This window comes from Elephantulus edwardii, unplaced genomic scaffold (genome assembly GCF_000299155.1).
Source record: "Elephantulus edwardii isolate Elephantulus edwardi_28Jun2011 unplaced genomic scaffold, EleEdw1.0 scaffold00037, whole genome shotgun sequence".
NCBI lineage: Eukaryota > Metazoa > Chordata > Mammalia > Macroscelidea > Macroscelididae > Elephantulus > Elephantulus edwardii.
This window is the reverse complement of record NW_006399787.1, coordinates 20,583,752-20,592,204: the sequence shown is the minus strand read 5'-3', so window position 1 is coordinate 20,592,204 and position 8,453 is coordinate 20,583,752. Positions and strand designations below refer to the sequence as shown.

Genomic DNA, 8,453 nt, shown 5'->3' with positions numbered 1-8,453 from the left:
TAATTCTTGAGCATCTTCGTTGAGTTTTTTTCTGGTAGTTCTTTCTTTTCTTGAGAGGGGTGTATTGAAGACTCCAAGTACTATAGTAGTGTTGTCTATTTCCTTTTTCAGTTTTGTTAATGTTTGTTTTATATATTTTGCAGGTCTTTCATTTGGTGCATAGATATTTATTATTGTTATATCCTCTTGTTCTATTGACCTTTTAAGCATTATGTAGTGACCATCCTTGTCCATTGGGATGGTTTTGCATTGAAATTTATTTTATCAGAGATTAATATCGCCACTCCTGCTTTTTTCTAGTTGCCATTTGCAACTAGAAAAAAAAATATTTTCCCCCATCCTTTTATTTTTACTCTTTCTTTATCTTGGTTTTTCAGGTGTGTCTCTTTTAGACAGCATATTGATGGATTTTGGGTTTTTTTATCCAATCCAAACCATTCACATTCAGTGTGATTATTGAAAGGCAGGGTTTTATTGCTATCATTTTGTTGAGTTCCTTTTGCTAGTTATGTTGGTCCATGCTGCTTTCTTTGGCACTTCTGTAAGAAGGACATCTCTCAGTATTTACTGCAATGCTGGTCTTGTTTTTACAAACTCCCTTAGGTTCTGTTTTTCTAGGAATATCTTGATCTCTCCTTCATATTTGATGGCCAGTTTTACTGGGTACAATATTCTTGGTTGACAGCTGTGTTCTTTGAATATTTGATAAATGTCCTTCCACTGTCTTCTTGGTCACGTGGTTTCTGCTGAGAAATTGGCACTTAATCTTATCTGCTTTCCCTTATAGGTTACTCTTTTTTCTCCCTTTCTGCTTTCAGAATTCTATCCTTCTCTTTGGTTCTGGTAAATTTTACTATGATATGCCTTGGTGTTTTTCTTTTGGGGTCTATTCTATATAGTGTTCACCCAGCTTCTTGAATATATATTCTCTCATTCTTCATTATGCCTGGAAAGTTTTCCTCTAGTAATTCTTCCACAACGTTTTCAGTGCCTTTACTTGCTTCTGCCTGTTCTGGAATTCCAGTGATGCACATGTTATTTCTCTTGATGGTGTCCCACATTATTCTTTGGTTTTCTTCTTTTTCCTTCCTTTTTGATTCTGCTTTTTGCTCTAGCAGATCAGTGGTGACAATTCTATCTTCTATTTCACTGGTTCTGTGTTTCATCTCTTCAACTCTGCTCATGTGTCCCTCCATCATGTTGACAGCATCTGAAACATTGGACCTTGTATTTTGGTTTGTGGTTTCCTGTTTTTCCAGTGCCATTAATGCTGCATTTGTTTTATCTGAATTGTTCTGGATTGTTTTTTAAAGCTCCTCCTGGTTTTTCTTTGCAGTGTCCTGTAATTCTTCAAGTTTGTCTTTCACCCATTGAAAATATTCAATCATTGTTCTTTTAAATTATGTGTCAGAAAGTTCCATCAGACTTTCTGGCTTCAGGAAATCCATTGATACTGTGTAACCTTTTGGGGGGTGACAGATTGCTTTGTGCTTGTGTAGGGTGTAAGATAGCCAGCTTCTTTCATGACATTGATAGGTTCTTGATCGGAAGACAATGCTCTAGAAATCTGTATGGTAACTACCCCACCTGTGTTTCTCTCTGAATGTCCGATTCAAGGGAAGTTTCAGTTCAGGGCCTGTGAGAGAAGCCTCTTTTAGCTAAGTCAGATCAAGATGCTCAGATTAGAGGCAAGTTGATTGACTGGATGCATAGGCACGTGTGTGGAGCTGAATGGGGGGCAGTGAGGCATGGGGAGCTTGGCAACCATGGGGGCTGGTCAGCCACTTGCGGGACCTCACTCGGATTTCAGCTGTCTGTGTGTGTTCATGAGTGGTGTCCCCACTCAAATTCCAGCTGTCCGTCTCCCGCCCAACAGCTCTCGCTCAGCGGTCCTCGTCCAGCAGCCCCCACCCAGGTGTCCTTGCCCAGTGGCTCCTGCCCCGTGGGGCTCTGGGTCCAGCAGGGCCCAAGAAAATTCAGTCAAATTGCCACTGACCTGCGCTCTCCTGGCGGGTAGGCAGGGCTCAAGAAAACTCAGTCAAATTCCTACCAAATCACTTGCTCCTGGCCAGTCAGTGGGGCCCAAGAAAACTCAGTCAAATTCCTGCTGACCTGCTTGCTCCTGGCAGGTTGGTGGAGCTTAAGGAAACTCAGTCAATTTCCCACTGACCTGCCTGTTCCTGGAGGGTGGGTCCCCCAGTGGCTCGGCTGGCAGCTTCCCCTGGAGTCTGTGACTCACTGCTCCTGGGGCTCCCAAACTAATTATTTTAATAAAAGTTCTGACTCAAATTCCTACTATCCATGCTGTACCACACTGGTCTCTGTGCACAGCATCAGTCTCTCTGGTGGCCCATTTCTATGCAGCTTGCTACTCCTCCAGCTCCTTGTGCTGTTTCCTTCACTGCTGCCACTTTGGTTCTATTCTGGGCATCTGTGATTCTGAACCCCTTTCGCTGCTGCCAATCTCTTATGCAGCAACCAGTGTCTCTTGAGTATAGGAATTTCTAAGTCTAAATCTACTTTAAATTTTTTAAAATTCTAATGAGTAAGGAGAAACTCCAGCTGTAAGACATTGAGTATTACAATCTTAATCAATGAGCTGAATCAGTATATATATTTTAGAGAACCTCTAACTTAGGAATGGAAAAAGGGATTTGTCATTTATTGGGGTCGTGTATTTATATTCCTACAGGCACAAACATACTGCGGGTACCATCTGGAAAAGTGAAACCTCGGGATAAGCCGAAAGACGCCATGCTTCAACGAAGACAGGATCATGGAATGGTTGAGTCAGATGACCTTAGAGAAATGACAAAAGAAGGGATTGCTATCAGAGACCAGGAAAGTGGAGACTCTAACTTAAGGCGAGATAAAGAAGCTGACAATGGAAAGGGGGAAAAATGATTAAGAATACAGGGCAACAGGGAGCTCAGGTGGCCTAGTGGCAAGAAACTGCATTGCAATCCCAGAGGTATGTAGTTTGAATCCACCAGATTCTCTGCACCTGTACTATTCCGATCCGATTTGATGGTACACACACACACAAACAAATACAGGGCAATAAATGTCTCTCAGAAATTGTTCTTAGTTATGCTTGCTATATTACCCTATGTTTTCTTAAAAGGAGTTACTAAATAAGAGGCAGATAATTTAACTTTGACTTGCAACTAATGTTTTCTGTGTACTTGTTTAAATTCTTCTATTTCTCCACCACCTATTGAGATCTAGAATTGGGATATGGCTTCCTGTTAATTCAAGTCATAAATGGCAGTCATCTCCTGAGATGATGCTTTTAGAGTACCTAGTGAATCAGTATTTTAAAAAAGCAAGTAGTAGGGATCATAGCCATATCAGCTACAGCAGCTACTGCTAGAGTTGCTAGAGTTGCTCTGCATAAAGTGTTCAAACAGTGGATTATGTCAAACAATGAAACAGTGATTCTGAAAAATTATGGTCATCTCATAGATTCTGAAATCAGTTCTTGATTAACTGATTTAGAATTGTCAGTAGTTATGATAGGTGATCATATCACTAACAGAGACAGTTGAAGTTAAAATGTGACTTGCATACTATTCAATTTTGTGTGACCCCTGTTGTATGGAATAATATTGAGTGGCAATTGGATAAAGTTCTCAAATATATCATGAACCATGGTATTTTAACTGACAAGATAATAAATTTACAAGCAAAAATTCATAATACTTTTAGTGAATAATTAAGAAGATTTGGTAATGGTAATTTTCTGGAAAAATAAGTTAAGGAATCTCTATTCTTAATCCTTTTGATTATGTTAAAATTTTTGGACAGTCTTCTATAATTATGTTTTGTCTTACAGTCTTTGTTTTTGTGCTATTATGTCAGTGATAAAGAATGAAAAAGAAAAAAAGAATAATAGAAAGAGGAAGAGAAGCTATATTTGCCTCGATGACTAAGTGATGCTTAAACAACAGAGGGGGGGAAAGGTGGATAGCTCAGCATCATGATAGCCTAGCCAGGCCGCAGCTGAGATCATAGTTCAGGCAGGACTGAGCACCTCTGCAAACAGAGAATTCCACCCAGCCCCCTGGAAGAGTACTGGTTGAACTCGGCAAACAGAGAATTTCTCCCAACTTCCCACCCAAGGCATGAACTTTGGACTTGGTTTAAGAATTAAGCTTACCCATTGTTATTTTGGCAACATTTACATATAAGGAGAATATAGCCTCATGAGATAGGAATTTTTTTATTATTGACTTAAACTAAATAAAACCCATAGGGAGACTAAGATGCCTTTTCACAGTGCTGAGCTGTGAGAGGACCTCTGTCTTAGCGTTCCTCTTTTTCAGAATTCATTTCCTTGTGTCCCTATTTTCTTTCTGCGTCTGGTTAACGACAATAAGAAGCACCCTTGCTGCATTTTTTCTAAGATGTATTTGTTTGGTTTTTTTTGGCAGGCCACAGGATATTCAGATATACTCTTCTCCAACACCACAACTCAAAAGCAATGATTTTTGTTTCCTGTCTTCCTTAGCCATTGTCCAACTTTCAACTGTCAGTTTTAATAACACAGGTGCTTTCCTGTGTAAACAGTAAGGATGTCAAGGGTCATTCAGTTTTGAAGAACTACTTCTTTCGTCATAGTCATTTCAGTTCATTCATCACAGTTCATTTCTTGGACTCCATGGATTAAGTCATTTAAAGTACCTCTGCAGGAGTTTGACATATTTTGTAACATTTACGAAACATCCATAGGATGTATAAAATAAGCTAAATTATCTTACTAGTGAAGGAGACCTGGACCACAGACACCAGGGAAATGAGTTGGAAGAAGCAAAGCAGTCAATATGCAACATTGGATCAAGTTTCAGCCCATAGCCTATTTGCCAATCCACCTGGGCAGAAGCCAAGGCCAAAGGTTAGAATGATTTAACTCTTCAGTGTCATTTGGATTAACCAATAAACTGTGGCAAACAATGTATATGAACTTTGTAAGCAAACCATTATAAAAGAAAAAATTTATTTAAGGAAGAAAAACTCCAATACCAAAAACAATGAACACCTGGATGTCACAACCAATCAGTGACAAAACAACAGGTAACTTGAAGAGAAATAGTAGCAATAAAATCAAAGCTTTGCAGCTATGCTATGTCACTGTGGTTGCTGTGTACTGTTGAGTCGATTAAGACGTATCGTGACCCGGTAAACAACAGATCTGAACAGTGCTTTATCCCATGCCATTCATATAATCACAGATTCATCCTGAAGAGGGTTAAACCAGGCTGCTCCTTGGAGGCAAGGATTCTGGGGCTTCGCCTGACATACTTTGGACATGCTGTAAGGAGGGACAGGTCCTTGGAGACAGACATCATGCTTGGGAGGGTGGAGGGACAGGGAAAGAGGGGAAGACCATCTATGAAGTGGATTGATTCAGTGACTGGGGTAATTGGGATGGATGTGTCAGAGGCAGTGCGATTGGCACAGGATAGAGCAGGGTTTAGGGCTGTTGTACATAGGGTCGCCATGAGTTGCAAGCGACTCAACGGCACATAACAACAACAACATATTTGATCTCATTGCTATAGTCACTGTGTCAATCCACCTGGTGGCAGCCTTTCAGTCCTACTGTTATGTTTGGTTTGTTTCCAGCAGAAACTAGGTGATTGACTTAATGTCCTCATTTGAGACATCAGTCAAATAAAACCATCCCACACTCAACATAGGAACATTTGGCATGGAAAGCACTGTTTTACAGCTTCTCGATCCTTGTAAGAGTTTACTAAACCTTTCTTGAGCAACCTTAAAGGCTATAGGCCTTAGGGCTATTTTGAGTAAAGGTCAAATCATATCCTCTACTTCATGGCTGCTGTGCTAAAGACTATTGAACAAGAGAAAAGTTGTGATGGTAAGGTTGTTTAAGGGATTTTTTTTTCTCCTCCTTGCATTTCTGAATTAAGAAATCAAGAGTTGTCTAGTCTTCCCCTTGCAGCAGAGATACCCACCAAGGTTGTCTCAAATGGCTAGAAATGGGCAAAGCAACATAGATTGAACAGTTTGCAAAAAAATGATTAGCCTAAATTTCAGTCAAGGTTGGAAAGACATTTATAGAAGAACAAATAACAATGGAAGAAAACGAATCGTAGAACGGAAAACAGGTATGCTGAAATAACAAATCTGCTGTCCGGGACCTCTCTAAAATACTGAAGAGCAATGATGTCAGTGTGAATGTTGAATAAGGATGAAAGAAGGACTAATGCCTTTGAGTTGCAGGGTTGGAGAATAGTATTGAAGATCACATGGACTCCCAAAAGCACAAAAAGATACGTATCTTGGAGAAGGTGCAACCAGAGTGCTCTTTGGAGGCAAGGATGGTGAAGCTTCATCTCTTATACTTTGGACATGATGCAAGGAGAGGTTATTCTTTGGAAAGGGATATCATGCTTGGGAAGCAGGAGGGTCAGCAAAAGAGAGGAAGACCATGCTTCATAAGAGCTCCCATGACCTATTGTGTTTTTATGTACTGTAGAGTGGGTGAGAATTGTACTGTCAGTCCAAATGCATGCAGTTTAAATCTACCAGCTGCTACTCAAGAGAAAGATGAAAAGAGAAGAAGGGAACTTTGCAGAATGCTTGGTAAGAGGCTGGGGAGTGGTGGCTGCCTGAATTGTGCATAGTGGTGCCCTCCTTCCTGCTCCCCCATACCAGCCTTGGCCAGCTCAATGGATATACAAAATGGTGAAGGAAACCACTTATTGTGATGTTTTGGGGGTCAAACCCAATGCCACCCAGCAAGAGGTGAAAAAGGTTTATAGGAAACTCACCTTGAAGTACCACCTTGATTAGAATCCAAATGAAGGCGAGATTTTTTTATTTTTTTTTATTATTTTATTTTTGTGTGAGTGTACCATCAAATCAGATCTGACTGGTACGGGAGGAGATTGTCCCTCCTTTCCCGGCAGAGCATCTGGTGGATTCGAACCGTGAGCCTTTGGGATTGTAGTTGCAGCTCCTTGCCACTAGGCCACCAGAGCTCCCCTAGAAGGTGAGATTTTTAAACAGATTTCCCAAGCTTATGAAGTGCTTTCTGATGCAAAGAAAAGAGAATTAATTATATGATAAAGGAGGAGAACAGGCCATCAAAGAGGGTGGAGCAGGTGGTTGTTTTGGCTCACCCATGGACATCTTTCATATGTTTTTTTTGGAGGTGGTGGAAGAATGCAGACAGAAAGGAGAGGAAAAAATGTTGTCCATCAGCTCTTGGTAACATCAGAAGATATTTATAACGGTGCAACAAGAAAACTAGCTCTGCAGAAGAATTTGATTTGTGAATGTGAAATGTGAAGGCCAAGGAGGTAAGAAAGAACCTGGAATGGTTCAGCAAATTCAGTCTGTGTGCGTGAAGTGCCAGGGCCACAGGGAATGGATCAGCCCCAAAGACAGATGTAAAAGCTGCAGTGGAAGAACGGTAGTTAAAGAGAAGAAGATTCTAGAAGTTCATATTGGCAAAGGCATGAAAGATGGTCAGAAGATAACATTCCATGGTGAAAGAGACCAAGGGCTAAGACTGGATCCTGAAGATATTATTATTGTTTTAGATCAGGAGTATGCTGTATTTACTAGATGAGAAGACCTTTGTGTGTATATGGACATAAAGCTGGTTGAAGCATTGTGTGGCTTCCAAAAGCCAGTATCTCCTCTTGACAACCAAACCATAGTCATCACCTCTCATCCAGGTTAGATTGAAAAGCATGAGGATATTAAATGTGGGTTAACTTAAGGCATGCTAACTTATCATAGAGCAAATGAAAAAGGGCGCCTAGTCATCGAATTCAAGATTTACTTTCTCGAGAATGGCTTTCTCTCCTGAAAAGCTCTCTCTGCTGGAAAAATTCCTACATGAGAGGAAGAAAGTGGAAGAGATTGATGAAATCAATCAGGTAGAACCTGTGGACTTTGATCCAAATCAGGAAAGACAATGCCAGTACAATGGAGAAGCACATGAGGATGATGACCATCACTGTGGAGGGAGGATTCAGGTTAGACCTCTTAATGGGCACCACCGAGTCCACTGCTAGCATTTGATATGCTGTAAGTGCCTAAGTGAAGGACTGTAATCATCATATGCTCACTACTTGGCTATTGTTTTTGTTTTCATATTCAACTATAGTATTTGTTTAAAGTTAAATGAATAAACTTACATGAAAGTTAAAAAAAAAAGATTCCCAATGAGATAGATGGACATGGTAACTGCAACAGTGAGCTTTAATGTATCAGAGATGAATAGGGTTGTGCAGGATGGGACAGGATTCTAGGGTGCGTAGTGTCACTATGAGTGTACTTGACTCAATGACATCCAACATCAACAAAAATATTTTTTTCTTAAATTGTTGTTGTTGTTGTTATGTGCCGTCGAGTCGTTTCCGACTCATAGCGACCCTATGCACAACAGCCCTAAACCCTGCTCTATCCTGCGCCAA

General features: G+C 40.5%; 1 pseudogene; it reads left to right on the top strand.

Annotated features, from left to right (window-relative positions):
- Positions 1–6,708: 6,708 nt before the first annotated feature.
- LOC102853835 lies at positions 6,709–8,090 on the top strand (annotated as a pseudogene).
- Positions 8,091–8,453: the final 363 nt, after the last annotated feature.